Source organism: Pteropus alecto, unplaced genomic scaffold (genome assembly GCF_000325575.1).
Source record: "Pteropus alecto unplaced genomic scaffold, ASM32557v1 scaffold196, whole genome shotgun sequence".
Classification (NCBI taxonomy): Eukaryota; Metazoa; Chordata; class Mammalia; order Chiroptera; family Pteropodidae; genus Pteropus; species Pteropus alecto.
Genome location: NW_006439717.1, coordinates 2,794,997 through 2,817,651, shown reverse-complemented (window position 1 = coordinate 2,817,651; position 22,655 = coordinate 2,794,997). Strand labels below are relative to the sequence as shown.

The following is a 22,655-nucleotide window of genomic DNA, read 5'->3' as shown; positions in this document are numbered from 1 at the left end:
AATTAATGAAGAAATGGATGGTCTGGTCTTGACAAAACTCATGGTAACTTTCCTTTCATAAGGAAAATACAGACAACATTATAGTTTCATGTTCTGAATATTGCTTAAAAATTATACCATGATATAATTTTATATATATTTGATAATAGATCTATACTCTTTTGATTTTTACAACATATTCAGTTAGGCTCCAATTTAATTCAAATATCACCATAGAAAGACGTAATGGACCAGAATATGTACAGACTTTACAAAATGAGTAAAATGAAAAATATGTGAGTAGGGAATAATGAAGCAATTCTGAGCAATGAGATAAACACTTCAACTGATCTTTCACATAGGGAATTCATAAAGGGGCACCAAGAACAGGTATGTGAGACTTGGTCTGGAGAGAGGCATAGGGGAGTTGCAGGGGGTAAGATATGTCCAGTAAAGGGATACCTGGCTTCTCAGACTGTAACACAATTAATGTTAGAATTGCACAATATGCTCCAAGACTACAGAAGAGTCCCCAGGGGTTGAGGCCACCCAAGGAGGCTTCAGGGAGCCCATGGACCTTGAGGAGGGCATTAAAGTCCAGGTGAAATTCCAATAGGTAGAGAGTTAAAGGAGAGGCATCCTGGATGAAAAATGCAGAAATGCTAAAAACATATTCTGGCAACAGAGAGAACCAGTTTGGCTGCACTGGAGACTTTCTGGAGCAAAAACAGAAGAATAGAATGGCATAGCCATTAAATCTAGGAAATCTAGACTTTTAGTGATGAGGATCTCTTGAAAGTTTCTAAAGAAAATCAGAAGAGAAGCAGTGCAAGTGGGATGATGGGGTAAAGATGGAGGCCAGGACAAGGAGGACAGTGAGGAGGCTGACTGATGGTTTGGCTTTGGCAACATTTACCTGCCCGAGAATGATGGCAGAAGGAAAGGCAGATGGAAAGAATTTGAATTAGGGTCAGCAGTAGTTTGACTCTTTCTTGTACTACTGTTTCTATTTATCACTTTCACTAGCTAACAATACATGCTATACATTTTACGTGATCATTCTATGAGGAACAGAAACTTGCAATAAAATAGAGATGGAGAAAGACAATATATGGTGATAACTCATGGACTTCAGCACCCCTTCCATCAATCTGTGTCCATCATTTTCAAATAGTACAGAGAAGGTCCTGGAATGTATATTCCAATATGTTATTTATTGAAAGTACAAAATTTTTGGCTCAAAATAAATTAAGTGATTCAGATCATACTTATGCATTATAGTAGAATTTTTCTTGTCCATATTTAAAAATTATTGATCATCTTGTTTCGACAATGTCTTTGAAGAGAAAGTACAGCTGGATCAAGTCAAAATTGGTCAACAATTTAAAAAAAAAAAAAATCTCTTAGCCAGACCATCATGGCATTTTGCAATGACACTGGGGAAGACACTGAGGAGAACACTTCTTGTTCTCATCATGACTGTACCCAAATTTCTAATTATAGTCATAGAAAAAAATAATACTTGGAAGTAGAATCTGTTTTTAGCCAAATTGGAAGAAGATGAGTAGAAACAGTGATGACTAAGAAACCAAACTAATAATTTGGTACTACCTTTGTATCTGCATTCACACGGCTCCTGCTTCAATTTCCTTTCAGGTCACTTACCTTTTTTCTTGCTTCTGTTTCTTTTTAATTTTTCTACATCACACTGTTTTTATCATGCCTTATTCTCCAAGAAGAGTTAGTTACCTTTTATCATTTTCAGACTTTATAGTAAACTCAAAATCTAATAAAGCAGATCAAGTACCAAGATTATATATCTGTCTTCATCCTACAGCCAATATTAGTGCTTCCAAATATAAAAAAAAAACCACATTAATCCAACAACTTTTTATAGTATAGTAGATAAATGTCTGTCTGACCTACTAAGTCATTCCTAAAAATGAAAGACAGTAGCACAACCGCAATTAAAAACAAGATTTTGATTACTTCTTTTCAACATAGGATTTACCCCCTGGTTTTTGTGCTTCACGCTTAGAGCGATGAATAGAATTTGTGATTTTTTTTAATGTCATGCTTTGACACTCCAAATTCTTCATTTACATCTCTCTTAATATGATTACATTAAAAAAGAAGAAAATTCATGCAAAAAATTTACAGAAATCTTCCTAAATCATTGACATAGCAAAATTCCATGTTATTCTGAAGGTGAGTTGAGTTACTACCTCACTTGCAAAGTGATGAAAGCTTAGCTATGCTGTATCTCTTCATGATTATGTAATTATTAATCTCAATTTACAGAATAAAAAATAAGGAATAAAAGGAGGTAATATTGAATATTATCCAAAAGAGCCACCTACTAAATTAATTATAAACATAAAAGTAAAAATTAACAATTTTCTAATTCCCCTTAGACAGAGCCTCTCAGATATCCATAGAACCTTAGGTCACTTCTATTTTTTGAGGTTCCAAATATATTTTTAAAAATCCAAAACAGGATTACTAAATTGTAGTACATTTTTAATCTTCTCATTTAACAAAATAACACCTTAACATACGTACAATACAAATGACTTTATGAATAACCTCATTTGATGATAACTTTTAAAAATCTAAATTTGGGGCCCTCCTGAATACGAGGCCCCAAAAGACTTCCCTGCTCAGGCCCCCGGGAGAGGCCCTGCTTTTCTGTTCTAAAAACTTTCCTGACCGAGGGAAATGCAATGACCTACACGTGCTGAGGACATGGCTTTTAGTTGATGGCATCCCCCTCTCTTTAGCCCAGCCTAAACCACCTTTACAATTATACAATGGAGCATTTTGGAAATGTTTGAATAGTCAACCACTATGTTGCAAAATTAGCAAACAAGTTTGGTGCAGGTTGACAAATTTACTGACTTTACCACAGACCTAAATAGAAAATTCTTTTAGTCTCAGCTGATGGTGGTGGTGGGGGGCGGGGGAACAGGAGACTGCTCATGTTGATGATATTTTGTTCTCTGACTTTTCCCCTTTCAAGAAATTCAAATCCTTCTGGTCAATTTCATGTCCTGATCCCTCATTGAAACGACGCAGAGAAAATAGTATTGCAAGTTCATTCCCGGTTTCTGCCTAAGCTGATAGATCATGGTGAAGAAAGAAAACAGGTCTGTGAGGCCTACAGCTGAGTCCAACTTAAATGATGTATTGAAATTCTAAATGTTAAATTAGAGCTTTTAGAAGCTTGCTTTAGAGAATAATTCCTACCCTTTAAAATCCCTGCTAGAGTAGATAGCATTGCTAAGAGATGTGTAATTATAATAATTATTATTACACTTTCTAAACAACAAAATCACCTTGTTAAGTTTTTTTTTTTTTTGGCATAGAATGCAATATTAATATAGTGCTAGTCGAGTCAACTGCCTTTCTAATTCAATAATAGCAATCGATGATTTTAAAAATTACATTCTTTTTGGGCTACAGCATATTAATTTCCTTTGCTCTCTTTCAGATTCTCACCCATCTCTTTCCTTTAAAAAGCAAATTTCCTACTAGAATATGTTTATGCGTTCTGATTTTTTATTTCATCAATGATTGGACTTTGTAAATCTGTCATCTTGCTTGAACTTGGACCCCTAACGGTATCCCGAGCTGTGACCCAATAAGCCAAGTCAATAGACTTGGATGTAATGAGGATGAGAGCGGGAAGAGCACTCAGCAGGATTTGCAACGGGGAAGGCTCTCTTAAAAGGTGATAATACAAACTTATGCTGTAAAAGAATTAGTGTCCCTAATAACAAACGATATGCTCGGGCTGGCTTTTTTCAATATGCTATTCAGAATGTCGAAAAAGCAAATGCACGTTCACCATAAAGTGTTCTTCAAAGGATTTTGAAATACCTAATAAGTAGTGACATTAACATTTCCTAATGAACTTTTTGGTGCCTGCAAAGAAGGATTTTCTGAGTCAGGTCTCCTCAGTAAATGAGGAGGCAGGTTTCTGCCTGGGGTATTGACCTCCCCTGCAGGGCTGTAAGCAACTCCAGGGCTGGGCCATAATGCAGCCAGAACTCCTCACATAGTGCTTATTACCATCCTTTGCTACAAGGGTTAGCAGTGCCCAGCATGGCAAAATTAACTGAGCTCTTTGTTCTTAATGGGTTGTGTGAATTAGGAATTATGATTCCTTGAGGGCTGGGTATAAAGCTGGTAGTGCTAGTCTTTCTTTAAATATAGGAAAGTTGACTCAGAAAGAGTAAATGTCTTGACCTCATTCAGAAGGACAGCAACAAAGGGGGGACATTTGGGCAGATGGCATATTTAGGAGATTTGGGTATGGATTCAAGTATGTCCAGACAGCCAGTTTAGATTAGTTGTAAATGATTTCTTTTGTCTGTCTCCTGTGATTAATATTAGGCCATGCCTGGTTCATAGTAGGAACTGTATAAATGTTGAACGAATGAAAGTTTTTATTAAAGGTACTGATTCAATCTGTGCCTATAAAATAATTTAGAATTTATTTAAAGATCGCAACAAGAAACATTCTAATAATTATTCTAAGTGATGGATCCTGCCATATGTTAAAATGCAGTAGTTCCTTCTTATGTTCAGAGCCAATTGCGAGATGGTAAAGTGAATGCTCATGCTATGTGCAAGGGGCTTTAGTCCCTGTATAGAGACAGGCCTTCCTGGAATACTAAGCAGTAATTACCAGTCACGTGTTCAAAGAATATTCAAATAATAATAAGGGCATGGCAAAATTATAAGTTTTTAAAAGCAAGATACAAAATCTAATAGTAATATGATCCCTGTGTTTTTTTAAATTATGCATTTAATATCTAAAAACTTTTGCAAAGGAAAAGAACACATCAAAATATGAAGAACACAGCCTGAAAGAACACATCAAAATATGAATAGTGGTTATTTCCAGATTGTGAAAATGTAGATAATTTTTATTTTTTCCTCATCTATATTCACCAACTAACCTTTAAAAAGTTTGAATTACTTTCACTCTGAGAAAACTAATAAATGTTATTTAAAAAAACAAAACAAAAACAAAAACAAAGAGTTCATCTCTTAGGTTTCGTAACAATTGTTAATCAATCCCGGACATTAGCCACTAGTTAAATCTTTATTTTTAGTGAGAATATTTTGGGTACTTGACCAGCAATGATTAACTTTCTTAAAACATCTTCAATTCTGAATGGGCATTTATGAGTTATTTAGAGTCTAGGTAAAATTATACGTGTCCAGTTTGTTCTGGAAAGATGAATTATTTTTTCCCCATTAGCACTCTAATAGCTCTCAAAATATTACGGAGAAAATGAAGATTTTTAAAAAATATATTTGGAGCCTCAAAATTTTTCATAATGCTATGAGATAGTCAATTTCTATTATACCACAATAAGGAGTCATATTTGTTGATTCATTCAGTAAATATTATTGAATACCTATGTGCCAGCCTTTATGTAGGAGCTAAGGCAAGAAAGACAGTAAAAAAATAAGACAGTCTCTGCTCTCAAGAAGCCCTGGTCTCTCAAGGGAATCCATTGCTTAAGTAGGTCACAATGCTATAATATCATGGGCAAAGTGCCTGTGAGAACTGAGGGGTAAAAGTGTGGCACCCAACTCAACTTGAAAGGGACAGAGGATACTTACTGGGGAAGGTAACAGCTAGGCTCAGACTGAAAGAATAAACAGGAGCCGACCAAGAGCAATGAGATGGGAGCAGATGGGATGTTAGAGGGACAGCACGAGCCAAGGCAAAGAAGAGAAACAGCTCTTGACTACCTGTCGTTCCTGGAATGCTGAGACATACAACAGGAGAGGACATTGGTGGGATCATGGGGCGTTTGGATGCCATGTCTTTTCTTTGTTCTGTTCAGTTCAAATGAGTTCATAAAAAAGACCAGCCCGATGGTACCACATAGAGCTCAAAATTTCAGTTATGTAAAGAAAATGTGCTTTGTTAGAACTCGTGATAATAAAGGATACTGCAAACAGTAAAAACCACAGGGTAACACAAGGCAATTCTTGCCTGCACTGAGTCCTTGGAAAGATTGTTAATGTAGGCTGGGGTCTCTGCTTTGTGTTTGGACCAACAGGATTGTTGTATTATAATTTTGCCATGAACAGAAAAGTTCAGGTTCATGAAGTATTTTGCTTCAAATAATGTAAAATACATGAAAAAAAAAAAAAACCCAGCTAATTACAAGACTTACAAGAATTGAATTTTTAACTACAGAAATCTTGGCTTTCTCTAGTTCTTCCTAGATATTTGAAAATTATTTTTAAATTGGAACTTAAGGTTCAACATAGTTAAACTTTTCTTAATTATTTTAAAATATATCTAAGTAAAGATTGATAGTAAATTTTGAGTAATTTACTGAATAATATTGTCTTAATTTTCATGCACCTATAGTCTCATTCTTTTTTTATAATGTCTAGTGTAGAGCGATAAGTAACAACTGGAAAACTGGTATTTGCTTTATAATGATGGGTGATTTTTACAAGTGCATAAGACAATCATATTTATGTACATAATTTTGCTTGTGCCCTTGTCTAGAGTTTAAAAGGCTGATGACATTTTCTTTGAAGCTTGCTTAAGACTTTTAACATTAGCTTTTTCAGAGGAAGCCTGAGAGGCTCACTTTTTTTTGTCTTGAAACTGTCTCTATTCATCCTTTCTAATCTACATCTTCTGACACCCAAAGAATCTAAACGACTGAACAGGTTCTTCTTCCTTTGTTATACTAACACTTAGCATTGGACTTCTATTCCAGAGATTTGGGTTCAAGTTCTAACTCCATCACTCACTTAAAAAAAGTATATAATTGCTGGGTTAAAACAGAACCACTGGGAGGAGCAAGTGAAATTCACTCATTCATTTATTGAGGATCTACTATGTGCCAAAAATATAAATATGACGATAGGTCAGATTGGCGAAATAGTTACTTCTTTCTTCAAATGAAACTCCTTTTGCCACTGTTTGGACAACGAAACTTAGAAATGTAAATAGGCGATAGCTACACTTGTATAGTGGTCAAAGAAATACCAAAGTGGTTGTCCAATAGAGACACGTTGGACACACAATTCTGATATGTTGTCATAAAATTCTGATTCTAAATATTTCAATTAAACTAATTCTCATCAAAATTTTTATCGAAGTTAAAAGGTGAACAATGGAATGAATTGTCTTTTGTCTTTATTTTTTTTTCTTCCTCTTTCCTGTTTTTGGTCAGTCAATCAAGCAATAATTCAATTAGCTAGCAATCACTGAACATCGATTATGTATCCAGATGATGGTCATGAGTGTTTCCATGTCTTTAGGCTTTCCTTCTACTGGCGAACATCTGGCTTGGTTTTTTTCTGAATGGTGACAAGACTTAACTAGGAAGCTTTGCAGTTGATCTGATACATGCAAGAGTTCTGTCAGTGTCTACATACATGTTAAATTACATATTTATGTTACATATATGAAGAGAGAGATCTGCATACCTGTATCTATATTTACATTTATGCCTATTAGAAATCATAGTGCTTTTTTTTTCTTATTCAAAGAAACTCAGCTTTTATCCTTTGGTTCTCATGCTATGTATGTTTCCATAAGTGCATTGTTGTTTTCTCACTGTGACTCCAAATTCTTTTATCAAATATGGGGCTGCCTATGAAATGAAGATCACACTGGAGTTCAAATTCAAAGATACAGATGTGATCCTCATTCTGTTGCCTACTAGCTTAGAGACTTTAGATAAGACAGAGTTAATCATTCCCTCCTCTAGGCCACAAGCGTTGTTGTGCTTACATGCTGAACTAACATATTGGTCTACAGGTCTGCCCTTCTAGACTTCGAAGACACCGTTTCTTATTCAATAGAGCATAGGATTAACTAGTATAGATCCTGGAGCTCAACTTCCTAGACTTAAATCTGATTCCCATCACTTATTAGCTGTCTGACTTTGGGTGAATTGTTTGCCATCTCTGTGCCTCAGTTTCCTCATCTGTACAAGGAAGATAATAATAATGCCTACCGCACCTGCTGTTATTAGAATCAACTAAGTTAGTATTTGTAGAGCATTTAGAAGAGTTTCTGGTACATAGTAAACATTATATAAGTATTGGTTACATGTAAATATTTAAAAAATTAACTCTAACTTCAAAACCTAATATGGTACCTACTTATAAGTCTTTTTTGATTAAGTAAAGTCATGTAAATATTCTGGAACTTAGTTTTCTCTTTAAAACTGGGTCTCATAAAAACATTACACGAAGTCGCAAGGGTTAAATGAAATAATGGATATTTAAGTGTTATACACGTAAAAGGTATTTTTTATTACCATTCATTCATATGGCAATTTGGACATTAGCAAACTTGGTCATAGAATTAAATTACTTTCAACACCTTTTGCTTTAGAAGTGTATTGTCACTGTTCATTAAATCATTATTTCATTTGTTAAATTATTGATTAGTGCTGTAGAAAAGCTAGAAAACAACAGCTTTTGACCCTGACCCATGGAATCTCAGAAAACAACCATGTAATAATACATAGTTTGCAATATGTGTTTGTTTAACATTAACCAACCTGTGAAGCTGAACAGCACCATGGTACATATTTACCCCTGAATCAGTCCTCAGAGGCAGTGTTTAAACATGCAAATGTACTGGTAGATTTTGGAGGGGTTCGATGTGTCTTTCTATGGGTTATTTTTCTTTAACAAAATATGAGATTAACAAAACATGAAGACCCAAAGATGTACCAAGACACATTTTCCAAATGCCAAAGTAAGTGACCTATATTTTGCTTACACTCTAGGATTTGAGACTGCTGGGCATTTTAGTACTCATTCTCAAATTGGTCAGCCACATAATTTTGGACTAATCTTAACTGATTCAAATCTCAGACCCTTTTAATCATCATGAATCAGCACATGGATAAATTGGCAATATGAATGGATGACTGGCTCTCTTTGATCCAGCTTTTGATCAAACAGGACCCTCGTAATTGATGGGCATCTTCTATCTTTACATCTCTCAAATACAAGGAAGTCTTACAAACATGCATCTATGCTACTTCTCATTAATTTAAGGTTAACCTGGATAAGACTGCTTATAATTTGAGCTGACATCTAAAAGTGTGCAGTGTTAAATCCTTTATTAGGCCCAATTCAATTCTTTCTTTAAGATTTAGATAAGGAAACACATGCACAGGTGTTTTAAAATAGAAACTCCATAGAGATTAAAATTAACATTAATTTAAAAATCTTTAGTATTCTTATAAAATATTCCTATGCTATTTGAGAAATATACCAGTTTTCTTTAATCTGTTGAGTAGTATAGGTACAAATGGGAATAAATATAATGCTAATGGAAGTTGGGTCTCACTCTGGTATTTTACATTCTTTCCATCTCTTCCCCTTTCAAACGGTTAGTCTTCTGGTTGCTAACATATTGAGTTATTCTCACACAAGAGTAAATATATCGACATGAATAAATCCCTGTTTTCCTCCTAAAAAGAATAATGTTGAAGTATATTTATTACATAAATATAGATGTCATTAGTACCTATCCAGATGGTCTCAACAACCTAGTTTAATTTTTATAAGGCAAATTCCGTTTGTTTTTTTAATAAGTAGCACTATTTGGTAGTAGAATAATAATAACTAGTCTGCTGAACTATTCATTGTCCAATGTAGAGTTTCCAGGGACAATCATTAAGTAAACAAGATTTTTTATCACTCATATGCTCAATTATGAAAAGAATCAACAGGAGCAAGAACTATAATGCAAAATAGAGAAAATGAGCTGTAGTGAGTTGTTGAAAGATGCTGTAGGATCTTAGTCACTGCTTTCTGGTCATGGTTTGGTCACAAGAAACAACATTTAAATGTTTCTTTAATGTCCAGTATAACTTACTTTTATTACACTAATATAAGAATTTAGAAATATGTGGCAAAAAAAAATGAAACACAGTTTTAGATGTCATCTTAACAGAAAAATCTCTTTATGATTACCTCGAGAAGCTAAATCACTCAGTCTTAGTGAAAAATTTGAGGCTCTGTTTATTCTTTTCCCCCTAGGATTTCAGCAAATAAAAGTATCCAATTTCTATGTGCATTATCATAAATATTTAGATATATCCATGAGAAAAAATTTAAGTATATATGGGTTCATTTTCAGTGTGCAGAAATAGGTGAGGTTATAAATAGCTTTGTGGCACATGAGTTTTCACCTAAAATGTTTAAGAAACAATTTTCTTTCAAAGTTTTGCATTATCTAATTACATTTATTCTGTGTTATGACAAATGAAATTATTTGAGAATAATTGATGCAAAACACACAAGAGATAGTATTCCTGTATTGAGTAATTTGAGAAGGAAATAACTTTTTTAAGAGTTCTAAGTGGTTACAGGATACATATCTCACTCTCTTTTTATAGCTCTATGTATCATATGGAGATGGCCTTCATTTTATATCTTGGGTAGACTGAGTGTACTGGTAAATTAAGGTCTCCTTATTTTTATTCTATTGCTTGCTCCTTCCTTCCTTCCTTCCTTCCTTCCTTCCTTCCTTCCTTCCTTCCTTCCTTCCTTCCTTCCTTCCTTCCTTCCTTCCTTCCTTTCTTCCTTCCACACAGAACAGTAGCTAAAGAAGGCATGTGTATGCTTTATTACTTTTCTGCAAGTGAGATAATAACATGTAAAGAGCTTAGAACAGGACCTGAGATTTAGTAAGAATTAAATAATTGCTGTTGTTGGTTTTATGTATATTTTTCAATCAGTAAACCACATAAAGTAGCCTAGGTACTTAATATTTTTATGAGAACCTACTCTTAAACAGTATATTATTTTTGATTCAGAAGAATGTTATCATATATTAACTAAACCCCAATTCAAAATTTATTTCCATATTCTTGGCTGAAAACAAGATGGCAAATTTAATTCCTAGGCCTACTGACAGACATTCCAAGAATGGTCCTCAGACTTTTGTTATTTACAATATTCATAGATCCCCAAGAGAAATAGCTTTCTTTAGTGGGACTCTTAAAATATTCAGCCACATGACATTAGTATTCATTGCCTTGTGTTAACTTGTTATGAAGTTAACATTTCCTACATAGGAAACCCTGAAAATATAGATAATATTTATAACAGGAATGCTGACATGGTCTTGATGCCTCCAACACTATCTCGGTCTGGTATCCAATAAAATATACAGACTTGCCATAGCAAACACTGCTACACAAAACATATACATGTTTCTAAGATAAAGAGAATTTTTTTTTTAAAGAAACATACAAAAATATGTTAGTTGTACAGGTACAGATTATAATTCTGCACCATGGAAATGTATATAGGAGTAACATTTACATATGAAACCATAAGAATATTTCTAAATACTTAGCATATTTCCAAAAGGAAATTATTTACAAAAGGAATCTTAATAGTTTATTGTATTTGAATGCATTACAGTGACTCTGACAAAGAATACACAACCATAGCAATGAAAGAATTTGGATTAATGACTATCATTTTATAAAAAACATGATATATAAATGCCTTATTTTTATTTTATTTTGCTTGATATTTTTTAAATATACTTATAGTTTATTAGTTAAAAGTAAACCTTGAAGAACCCAAAACAAAACTACTCTATACCTATTTCTAAAAAACAAGTGTGAAATTTTTTTTTCTATTTTTATTCTGAGAAAATGATCTGTGGTTTATTGTCAAGTGGGCAGGTGACTGAGTCTTTTTTTGGCCTCCATATTTGGTATATTTGGGGGTTTGAATGCCATGGAATTTGAAGCCTATCACACTTGACCATTTCCTTACTTTCCCTATTCAAAAATGTGTTGCCTTCATTTATTTTTCTTAGTTAATTGTGGTGGAGAATAAGGAGTAAAAAAATGTACCCACACAGGCTATTGATTGTTTTTCTAATTTTTTTTGTAAAGCAAAATATTTACAAATCTAGAAACAGAAATATATACATATATAATATTAGCTTTATTGAGAGAATTACAAAGGGGCAACAATTGGCTTTTTATTTAAATTCTGATCAAAATATTTTAAAAAGCGACTCGGTAGTATTTAATAGCCCAGAGGGATCGAAGAACTGCATGTAGAATAAATTCTCACCAGATGACAGGATCCAATTGCTAAAAAGTACATGACAGGAGAATTCCAGGTGGAGTAACTTAACAACTTAAGGGGAAGATATGATGTAGAAGGTTGGGGCCAAACCTGTGTGAATCTGTAAAATACTTTTACACTCATAAAAGCAAAAATATCACCAATGATATTGTTTCATAGCTTAAATTGGTAATAATAAATACAATTAAATTTCAACTTCTCATCTTTTGTTCACTAAAATGTTTCTAGAGTCTTAAATTTTGGCATTGCATAGCTAATTGCAGTTAAAAATTAATAACTATTAAATAAATTACTTAAATATAATACTATGAAGTAATAGAAAATTATTATTAATAAAGGCTAAAGCTCTTTAAAAAGTGTTTTCTAGTATATGTGGATAGTGTAAACATAAGATGTTAAATTCTCCTGTCTTTTCAGTAATTGAACAGAATAAAGAGAAATCAGACTAAAGTTAAAAGTTGGCAGGTATTTTGAAAAGGTTTGCTTTTAACTTTCACCTTAGAAAATAAGACCTGCCTGTTCATCTGGCATAGTAGCAAGAAAAGCTTGTAAGTGCGACTTTCGTAATCCATCCTAGCATCTTTTCTTATGGAATAATTGAATGGTTTGGGTCATTTCTAGGAGTCCTTCATTAGCTATTGGTAGACTGTAGTAGTATGTCATTGAGTTCTCACACACTAGAACCTTAAGAAAAGCAGCTTAGACCAATCACAAAATCCTATGAAGCACCTCTGCATAACTTGCAATTCTGACTCATTTCAATCATTCCAATTCATTACCTAAATAGTAAATACTGAATATAAAATAATAAAAATATAATATAAAATAATTAAAATAATATTTAATATAAATATTACTTACATGCTGAGTTTTTTTACTCTAAAACTGACTTATTTTTAGGCAAACCAGACTTGGAGAATGAGAAAAAATAGTACATCGTTCCTTAGACATGATTTTTTGATCATCCTTGGCAAAAGTGTTATAATATAGACCTAAAAACTGAAATGTTTCATTGCTTAGCTTAGGCAGAATGGTGCATTTCATTTTTATTTCTTATTATGGAAAATTTCAAATTTATACAAATGTAGATGGAATAATATAGTGAAAACTCACATATGCATTATCTAGCTTCAACAGTTGTTAACTATAGCCAATCCTATTATAACTAAACTACCACTCCCTCTCCCCATTATTTTAAAGCAAATCCCAAATATATAATTTCCTAGTAAATATATCTGTGTATTCCAGTAACAGAAAAGTACTTTTTAATTGAAAGGGCACTCCAGGTCAGCCAATTTGTATCAGGAAGAGGCATTAGGTAAATCATGGGAGATTGATGTAAGAGGGAGGATTGGGCAAAACCAGGCAAAACTGAGCAAAATGTAGGCTGGAGGATCCTCAAGGAAGCAGGAAAAGGAATGACAAGGTGCAATTTTTCTTTAAAAGAAAGCAATTTTGTGAGATTGAATTAGCAGAATACTGGAGTTTAAGGATGAAATTTTAAATGTTCTGTAAATCAACAAAATTCAGATTATGAGAAATTTATGAAACGACTTGGTTTTATCATCAAATAAATTGTAAAAGGACAAAAAAAGAAATGAGGCGTGGCTAAACCTAAGGATTAAGACAGATTTAAAAGACATATCAACCAACAAGTGTGTAAACACTGACTGGATTCTGATTCAAACAAAGGGTAAAACAAAAAAGAGAGATAATCAGAGACATTTGAATGCTGCCTGGAAATTTGATAATATTAAGGAAATATTAGTTTACTTAAAGTGTGATAATACTTATTATTAAAGATTTCTTTATCTTTTTACAATACATCTGCATCTCGAATGGATCATATCATATGATAACTTTAATTTGCTTGGAAATAATCTAGTAATGACTGTGGTAAGGTAGCAGGGAGGAAAGGTGTGCGTATAGGTGAAATACAACAGACAAGTACTAGTAATTGTTGAAGCTGGATGAAGATGGACTTTCATTATACTATTCTCTCCTTTAGAATATTTTAGAAATTTTCCATAATAAAAAAGTTTAAGCTTCCTAATTTAGAACTACTTCATATATTTTTCTAAATATTCTTCCCAAAAGTTTGAAAGCAGAAGGAAGATCCTATCAATTTCTTCAGCTAATCAGAAATTTCTATTAACTAGCACTTTTGAGTTTTGCCATCATAGTTGAAGTTAACAATGAAGAGCCTAAAGCCCTCTGAAACATTGAAAGATTAAATTATATTCAATAAAATTTTAACTTCAAAATGGCTCTTGCTGTATTCTAATTCTTTGAAAACTGACAATCAATGGCAGGTATTATTTCTTCTTAATCAGAACACTGCATTCCCTAATTATGTAACAAAAAGTGTTTCTATATTCTTAGCTAGACAACTAAGACTTTTGAGCAGAATTTCCCTCTTCTGTGACTGTGAAATTTATATATATCCATGTGCATGTATATACCTCACTTAATTTTTGAGGACATCTTCAGGGGTTTGTTATTTTAAAATTCTTGCACACATAAATCTCCCATCACTTAACAAAAAGTAATTATTACTTAACAAAGGTGTAGCCTCAGGATAGGATAAAATCAGAATCTGCTTGTAACAGCATGCATTATTCCAAACCCAATCTATCTTGCTATTTATTTAAAGTATTGTTGTTCTGTTTGTAATTGCATGTTGTGGTCTAAACAATCATTTTTAGATCTGTAATTTAAAACACAAAAGAGGTTTGTTTAGACATCGGTGTAACCAAAAAGAACCAAAAAATGCTAACTGTTGTGCCCTTGATTTGATTGAAGCCATGCTTCAGAGAAACATCAACCAATTTGTAGGAGAATATCAGAAAACCTAATACTTTTGCATTTATAGATCAAGCAACTTGTTAATTCGTTGACATTTTCACTTTTCTAAGGCTACAGGTTGTATTTGTAAATAGCTTCAAGGATAGATGACTCAACATGAAGCTATTTTAATTACTCTTCGAAGCTAATATCTAGCATTTGTTCTCTTCTTTATAGAAATCCATTCATCATTTGATTACCTCTTATCAAAAATAAAATGTATGCCAAGCCACACATATTTCTATTAAATCTTAGAAGGGAAGAATCATTCTTTTTCAATCTGTTCAATCTATCTGTGTCCAATCTCAGTGGGTGGGCAACTAGAGAGTCTCTCATCCTGGTTGACAAGCATAGAGGCACTCTGTCCCTTTCTTCTTATCACAGCAATAAGGGTTGAGAGACACAGAGAACCAAATTTTGTGGTCTGCATTCTCTGCTCAGACCACAGTTCTGTTAATTTTGTAGAGTCTGAAATCTCATTTTTTTTTTAAGTTCTCATTGGTAATAATTATATTTATGATAGCAGAGCCCTGTGTCAAGCACTTCACATCTATCAAATGAGTAATACCTTCACTATTGGGGTAGTTATTATTATTATTACCCCCATTTTTGAGTCAGGCCACTGATACTCAAAAAGATGGACTAACTTACCCGAAGACCAAGCTGGTGACTGGCTGAGCCAGGACTTACACCCCCATGCCTGACTGCAGAGCCCAGCTCCTAATGATATTCCATCACCATTGGGTACCTACTTTGTGTTGGACACTATTCCTAACTAGATCACCATCTTCAAGAAATATAGAAGTGAACTAGAGAGCTCAGCTGGAGAGCTGAGGCAAATAAAGCAGGGTTCATGAAGAATGGTAAGACTTCAGAGAGAGGAGGGGGTTCCAGACAGAAGAAATGAGGTCAGAGGTTTGGCCCCAGTAGTACCAAAATAACTAAAGTCTACTTTAGCTCAAATGGAATGTTTAAGTCTGGCTGAGGTTGACCTTGACTGCCAGGTTAAGGAGTTTAAACTTTATGGAATTCTGGTATAAAAACTAATGTAAAGCATTGTATTTGGTTCCCTTTTTCCAGGTGTGGATACTGCTATAGTACTACAGAATTGTCTGAAAGTAATTGTACGACTAATACTTGACATTTGGATATGTCGATATAGTACACGAGGCATTTCTATTTAATTTTCTTTCTGCGAATCTCTATTTCTTCTCTTAAAAAAAGTTCAGAAAACAAACAAAACTTTCCATCACCCCTTAAAAAAACAATGCCTACAGTGTTGAGAACCATAGTCTACATGTTTACATTTCCTATCACACTCCCTAATGACTGTCATCATTAGTCAAATAAGTAAACAGCATAATATCAGAGAAGTAAACAAAACTCAGTGGGTCTTTGTTCAGTCTACCGATTTGCAGCAAAGTGTTCAGTCCCTCAAGGTTACCTGGCTGAGTTAGGTGCCCTACCACATGCTGTGACACCTTATTGTCCACACACAGGAGATAGGACCCAAAGGAACAGCCTGCTAAGTGATGTGAGGTATCTATCGTTTACATAAAATAAAATAAATCATAAAGATAGCACAAGGGATTCTATTCTATTTCAAAAGATTCAGAAAAAGCAAATTTGCCTATAAAAGGAGTTTTAATAAATTAATAAATTTAATAAATTATTTTAACTATGTCAGTCTTTTATATATTTAACCTGCGGACATATAGCATCCCCTACCTACCTTCTATTCTCTGGCTGGGTTTGGGATAAGAAATATTTTTCTGGTAACAGAAATCATTAAAATGGAGACTTAGAGCAATGCCTTCAGTTAAAACTGGGTTTAGTCAGGGCTCCCTACTGATAGCCTGTGTTATCTGTGAATTACCAATCTGTCTCTGAAAGCCTAAATGTGAAATTCTAAAAACTGAAAGAAGTATTTACACTTGCAGATAGTAGTGGATATTTTGTTCTCTCCTCTGCTGGGGGATGGGGAAAGGGGAGAGCTTCCCAATGGGTGCTGATGAAGGGAGGGGATGCACCTAACTCTTCTAGGTACTTTTCAGAAGTGATATACTTTCCTTAGCTAGTTACGGCCAACAGTGCTCAGGTTACCCTTGCTTGTAAGCATTCAGGTGAAGGATAATATTCTCATTTTAAAACCTAATTGAAGTCACCTCTGGGAGAGGCTTCTCACACTGGCAGGTGGGGTGAAAGAACAGAATAGTATAACACTGACAGTCTCTGGACCCTTGATAGCTGCCCTTGGGCTGAAGATGCTGTTTTGACTCTCTGTGATTTGTGTCAAACTAAATAGCCATTTGCAGTCATTTCCAGCCATGCCTGTGTACCTGACTTACCAGCTATGTGACCGAGCATAGACTGGCAAGGAGTTCCCTATTGCAGAGACATTGTTTTCACTAATTTCAAGAAATCTGAGTTGTCTTACCTAAAAGTAAAATCAAAGAATAGATTATTATATGGGCTTGGAAATTTTTAAAGGTGCTAGATTTTATACCTTGTTGTCTAAATATATACTTTTCTCTGCCCTATCTCTTTTCTTTCCAATCATCCAGTGGCCTCTGTATTAAATGAAGATCTAGAATATAGATCCTTTTGCCCCATCACACACAAATGTCACTGTGAAAAGAAAACCTTATTCAAATTTTGTCCTCACACTTTTTACCTCACCAAATGGTCTCAGCACCTCTTTAATCCCACTGAAATTCTAAATAAGTATATCGATTGAGGGAAAAAAATTATACTACTAAATATAGTCAAGCAACTGGAATACTACTTGGCAATAAAAGGACCCAATTATTGATACGACAACTTGAATAGAGCTCAAGAGCATTATGCTAAATGAAAAAAAAAAAAATCAGTCGCAGAGAGATCATATATGATATGATTTCATTTCTGTAACGTTCTCAAAATGATAAAAATATAGAGATGGAAAACATCTGGTTGCCAGGGGTAGGGAGAAGGAGGTGGTTGTGACTACAAAGGAGTAGCACAAGGGGATCTTTGTGCAGTGGAAGTTCTTCTGTATCTCGGTTGTGGCAGTGGCTGCACAAATCTGCATGTGGAAAATGACAGAAACTATACACACATATTTTGCCAATGTTAATTTCCTGGTGTTGATATTGTCAGAAAATTATGTCTGAGTAACTATTTTAAGAAACTGGATGTAAAGTATAGGGGGCCTCTCTCTGTTACCTTTGCAACTTCCTGCAAATCTTGATTACCGCAAAATAAAAAGGTTAAATATATGGCAACCAACAGTATGGACTCCTCTGTATAGCAAATATAAATATAGCATAGCAACACATGCCCCAAAGAGAGTCAGATATATATTTTTAAGTGTGCTGTTACTAAGGAATTGCTTCAAAGGACAAGAAGGGATAAAATAGTGATGAAATGTGTTCTCAGGACTATAATAAAATCATTCCATTTATGTAGTGCTCTGAACCATGTGATTGCTTTTCAGGTATTCACAAAGTAAGGCTTGAAACACAAACCCTTTTAGTTAGATCACTTTAACAATCAAGGTCAGTTTGGCCATATAGTTTATAAGAACATTCTGTATCCATATACCACATTCCTCTCATATGGAAAAATTGCAGAAAATAAGACCATAGCATGTGTAGCCATGCAGGCAATGTTTCTTAAAACTGAAAGGGCTACCACAGTCTCTCTCCTTAATGAGTCCTTCGCTCTGCCCTCTTTTTTTAGTTTTTTACAACTTCTTCCACGTTCATCTCATTCACTCGCCTGGGTCTCTCAATGAAGTCATAGCAAAAGCAGACAAACCTGTGAGAAGTGCTGTGTCCCCGAGGCATTGGCCTCCCGCGGTCCTCCCTGTGCTCCAAGAGCCAGCTCATGCTCCCCAGCCCCGCACGCCCCAGCAGCTGACCAGGACGTGCATGTCACCCTAGAGCCAGGAGCCACTAGCCACCAGCCATTGCTGAGATGCTGTGGGCGGGAGTGCAAACACTGCAGACAGAGCAGCAGCCCGACAGCTATCGGCCAAAGTGGTCTCTTGTTGAGTTAATGTCTTTCTTCTTTTTCTTCTTTAACATTTTTATAGTATCGTGAGTGTACCCAATGTTATAAAATTATGCCAAAACAAAGATCAAAGTCCTTGTCCTGAGGAATATGCAATGTAAAAGGCGCCAATGACGCAAGGCGAAATGACAGAACAAACAGGGTGGGTAGACAAAATTAAATGTGTGTGAAAGGTAAGATAGAATCGATAAGACTTTCAATGGACCCAAAAATTAAAAGGCTAAGTCAGGGCCCCAACTCCTAATAGCAGAAAATAGAAATAAAGATTTACAGAAATAGCAAGAGTAATAGTAACATTTATTGAGTGTTTATTATGTGCCATGCAGTATCATCAAACCAATTCTATAAGGTAGGCACTATTATTATATCTATATAGAAAGCTAGGGTTTTTAATAATTTGAATTTAACAAATACTTCTAATGCTCACAAAGTGCCAAGGATGAATCTAAATGTTCTATACACATTAATTCATTTAATCTTCATAAAATCCATATGAAATAGGAACTATTTCCCTCATTTTACAGATGACGAGAATTAAGCAATCAGGTTAAGAGACTTGCTCAAGTTCACTCAGAACGTGGGAGAGCCAAAATTCGATCCCAAGAAGTCCAAACAATAGAGCCAAGATCTGAATCCAGGAAGCCCAACTCTGTGATGGAACTAGGATTCATATCCACATGCCTTGACTCCCAAGCCCGCATGCTTAATCATGTGCAACAATGCACAATGATTTAAATAAATTAATTTTAAAATATCCAGATTGACTATAAACAATGCACAAATTCACTTTAATTAAAGGCCTTTAATATTCCAATGAAAAAATGTTTAGTTGAAGAATATATATTGTGAGAAAAAAAAAAAGAAACAAATTTTTCTTCATTTATTCGTTCAACAAACATGCATGAGTATCTGTTTATGCCAGGCACTATGTGAGGCACCAGGGTGAGAGCAGTGACCAAAAGAGATAAAAATGAGAAAAAACAAGAGAACTGGAGGTGATGTTCATTTTAATGATGAAACACATTAGATTTATCAGGAGCAATAGGGGCAAATAGCCAACAGGAAATAAGAGAACATTTCAAACTTACAATACAGGGAATGACATTACTCTGGGCTCAACTACCCTACATAAGTATTATTTAGCCCTTTTTCCTTTCCTCTCTTCTGTTTCCTTCATTTTAGTTATGACAGTTAAAGGAAAACACATAATAAAAGAACATTTAGTATAGACATATGTTAACATTTCAAATAATGCTGTGGGTGGCAGAAGTAATAACATGAATAATAACAGCTATCACATACTGAGTGTTTACTATGTATCAGGCATTAGTCTAAGCATTTTACATTGGTCTAACTCATTCAATTCTCATACTAATCTCATGAGGCAGATGCTATTATGATCCAGATTTTATAGATGAAGAGATTAAAGCTCAGAAATATTAGAAAACTTGCCCAAGGATATAATGGTAAAAAGTGGAGGGTTTAATCTATTAACTGAAATTAGGTTTGGGGTTATCTGTAGATTTCATTTACCCTTTGAATTCTCTTCCTAATAACAATACGACTAAGAGTATTTTGTAAGTATGAAAATGGTGACAAGGCATGTAGACCTCTGACCAAGAATGAAAAAATTGGTATAAAATATTCCTCATGAAAAGAGAGATATTTGGAAATAAGTTTTCAAAGTCTGTTATCAAAAGCCAGAATCTTAACTAGCATAAACATCTACTTTTGAGATAGGAGGGTGACATTCCTTACTATTATTCCATTCCCCATCTCACTTTATTTTTAAAAAATACATTTTTACTTCCTACTCCTCTATAACACACTAAAATAAAAAATAAAACCACTAAAACCTAAAATAAGGAGAGAAATCCTCTCCACATACACCCACTCCCAGCTACCTCCCAAGAAAAACACAGAAGTGCATTTATTTGGAAGTCTTTTTCTTGACTGTGTTGATTGTATCTATGCTAAAATAGAATATACCCTTGAGAACCAGAAAAATAATTTGGTTTTCCTATACAGGGGACAACAAAGTCTAGTCTTTCTATTTGAACATGGGTTTTAAAACACTAACATTATGAAGAGTCTAATAACTATAGTTCTCTATTATAGGGCCATAATGAAATGATAAAATAATAAAATGTATTGCTAATTCCTGTATAGCAGGTCCTCGAATAATGTCTTTTCATTCAATGTTGTTTTGGAGGAACTTAACTCTTGTTTATATCAATTAGCCTACGGTAAAATTGTTGTTATATGTCATTTTGCTTAAAGTTGCAAAACCTGTCAACCATATTAAAGTGAGGACTTACTGTATTCAGTCATTTTCTTCCCTATTAGTACAGTTCTCTTCTGAACTTCAAGAGAGGGGGAAAGCTATGGGACTCCTGCAGAGAGAAAGTGCTAGGACCTCCTAGACCACACCTCCCTCCAGGCCCCTCCCTCCACCCCTGTATTCCCCACTTCCTGTATTCCAGAAGTGGCTTCCAACCTCTCCTTTCTCTGTTCAGCCTGGTCTCTCGATTGAGAATCCTTTCTCATTTCCTTCACTTCTTTGCCTGGCTAACTTTCATTTCTGCTTCAAAACCTAGCTCAGGCATCACCCAGTCTTGAAATGCTCTCTGACCCCTTTTCTAAGCCAGATTTAGTGGCAGAGTGCTCAAATCTGACTTTCCCCTGGACCTTAACATGCTTTTAGTACAACTGTTTATTTAGCCTTCCCCTTACTAAACTAATTCATTTATTTAACAAACATTTCTCGAGAACCTAGTATTTGCCCAGGACTGTGGTAGGTGCTAGAGAGACAGAAATAAAAGAAACTTTCTAATAGTTTCTGGAGAAAATGATACTCAGTGATTGTTTGTGGAATGAATGAATGGAATTTAGTCGTTACAACAATAGTGGAAGGAAGACCAGCAGTCACATGCAAGTGATTTGGTTTTTCCATTCTCCCATCTCATATCCTACTCTGTTGTGTAACACATTTCTAAGCCTCTGCTTCCCTTAAGTTTTTGTTCTCCTAGTAGTCTTTCTCTTATTGCTCTTTTTATTGGAAGCAAGAACTTTGGCATAAGAAGGAGATAGTTCTGATAACAGCCTTGTCACTTAATAGCTGTGTGACCCTTAGCTCTTTTCTTAGTTTCTCTGGGCTTCAATTTCCTACTCTGTAGAATGGAGATATCCAACACCTGTGGAGTATCTTGTGAAGATTAGACCTGATCCACATATATAAAGGACTTAGCTCAAAGTCTGACTTAGAGAGTCCTCCTTTCCTCTCTTTTGTCTCTCCCCTATGCTCATCCCTCCTTACCCTTCCGACAAGATATCATCAAGGCAATAGTGGCATGCAAGATGACTGAACGTGATACATAGAAGCATATTTTAAAAATTTATATAATTCTTTTGATAGATATTAAAAATATGTAACTAGTCATTAAGCCTCATTAAACCTTTGATTTTTACAGAAATCATTACCTTGGATATGTAAAAAGTAAAAATAAAGAAGGATTTAAGTTTTAGAATAGTTAGAAAATATTAGTAGTCAGTATGAAAGATAAGAGGAAAAAAAGGAATAGATGCCTGAAAAACACTGAAGAAAATAAACAAAGGCAATGACATAAAAGAAGAAAAACATTTAACAC

The 22,655-nt window shown here is 34.4% G+C and overlaps 1 protein-coding gene across 1 annotated transcript in view; it reads right to left on the bottom strand.

Moving 5' to 3' along the window:
• Positions 1 to 18,829, bottom strand: part of SLC38A4 (solute carrier family 38 member 4) — a 54,754-nt gene extending 35,925 nt beyond the window's left edge. Inside the window, exon 1 of the mRNA XM_006916861.2 lies at positions 18,754 to 18,829. The gene's annotated coding sequence lies outside the window, so the exon portion shown is untranslated. The remainder of the gene's footprint in view (positions 1 to 18,753) is intronic.
• Positions 18,830 to 22,655: the final 3,826 nt, after the last annotated feature.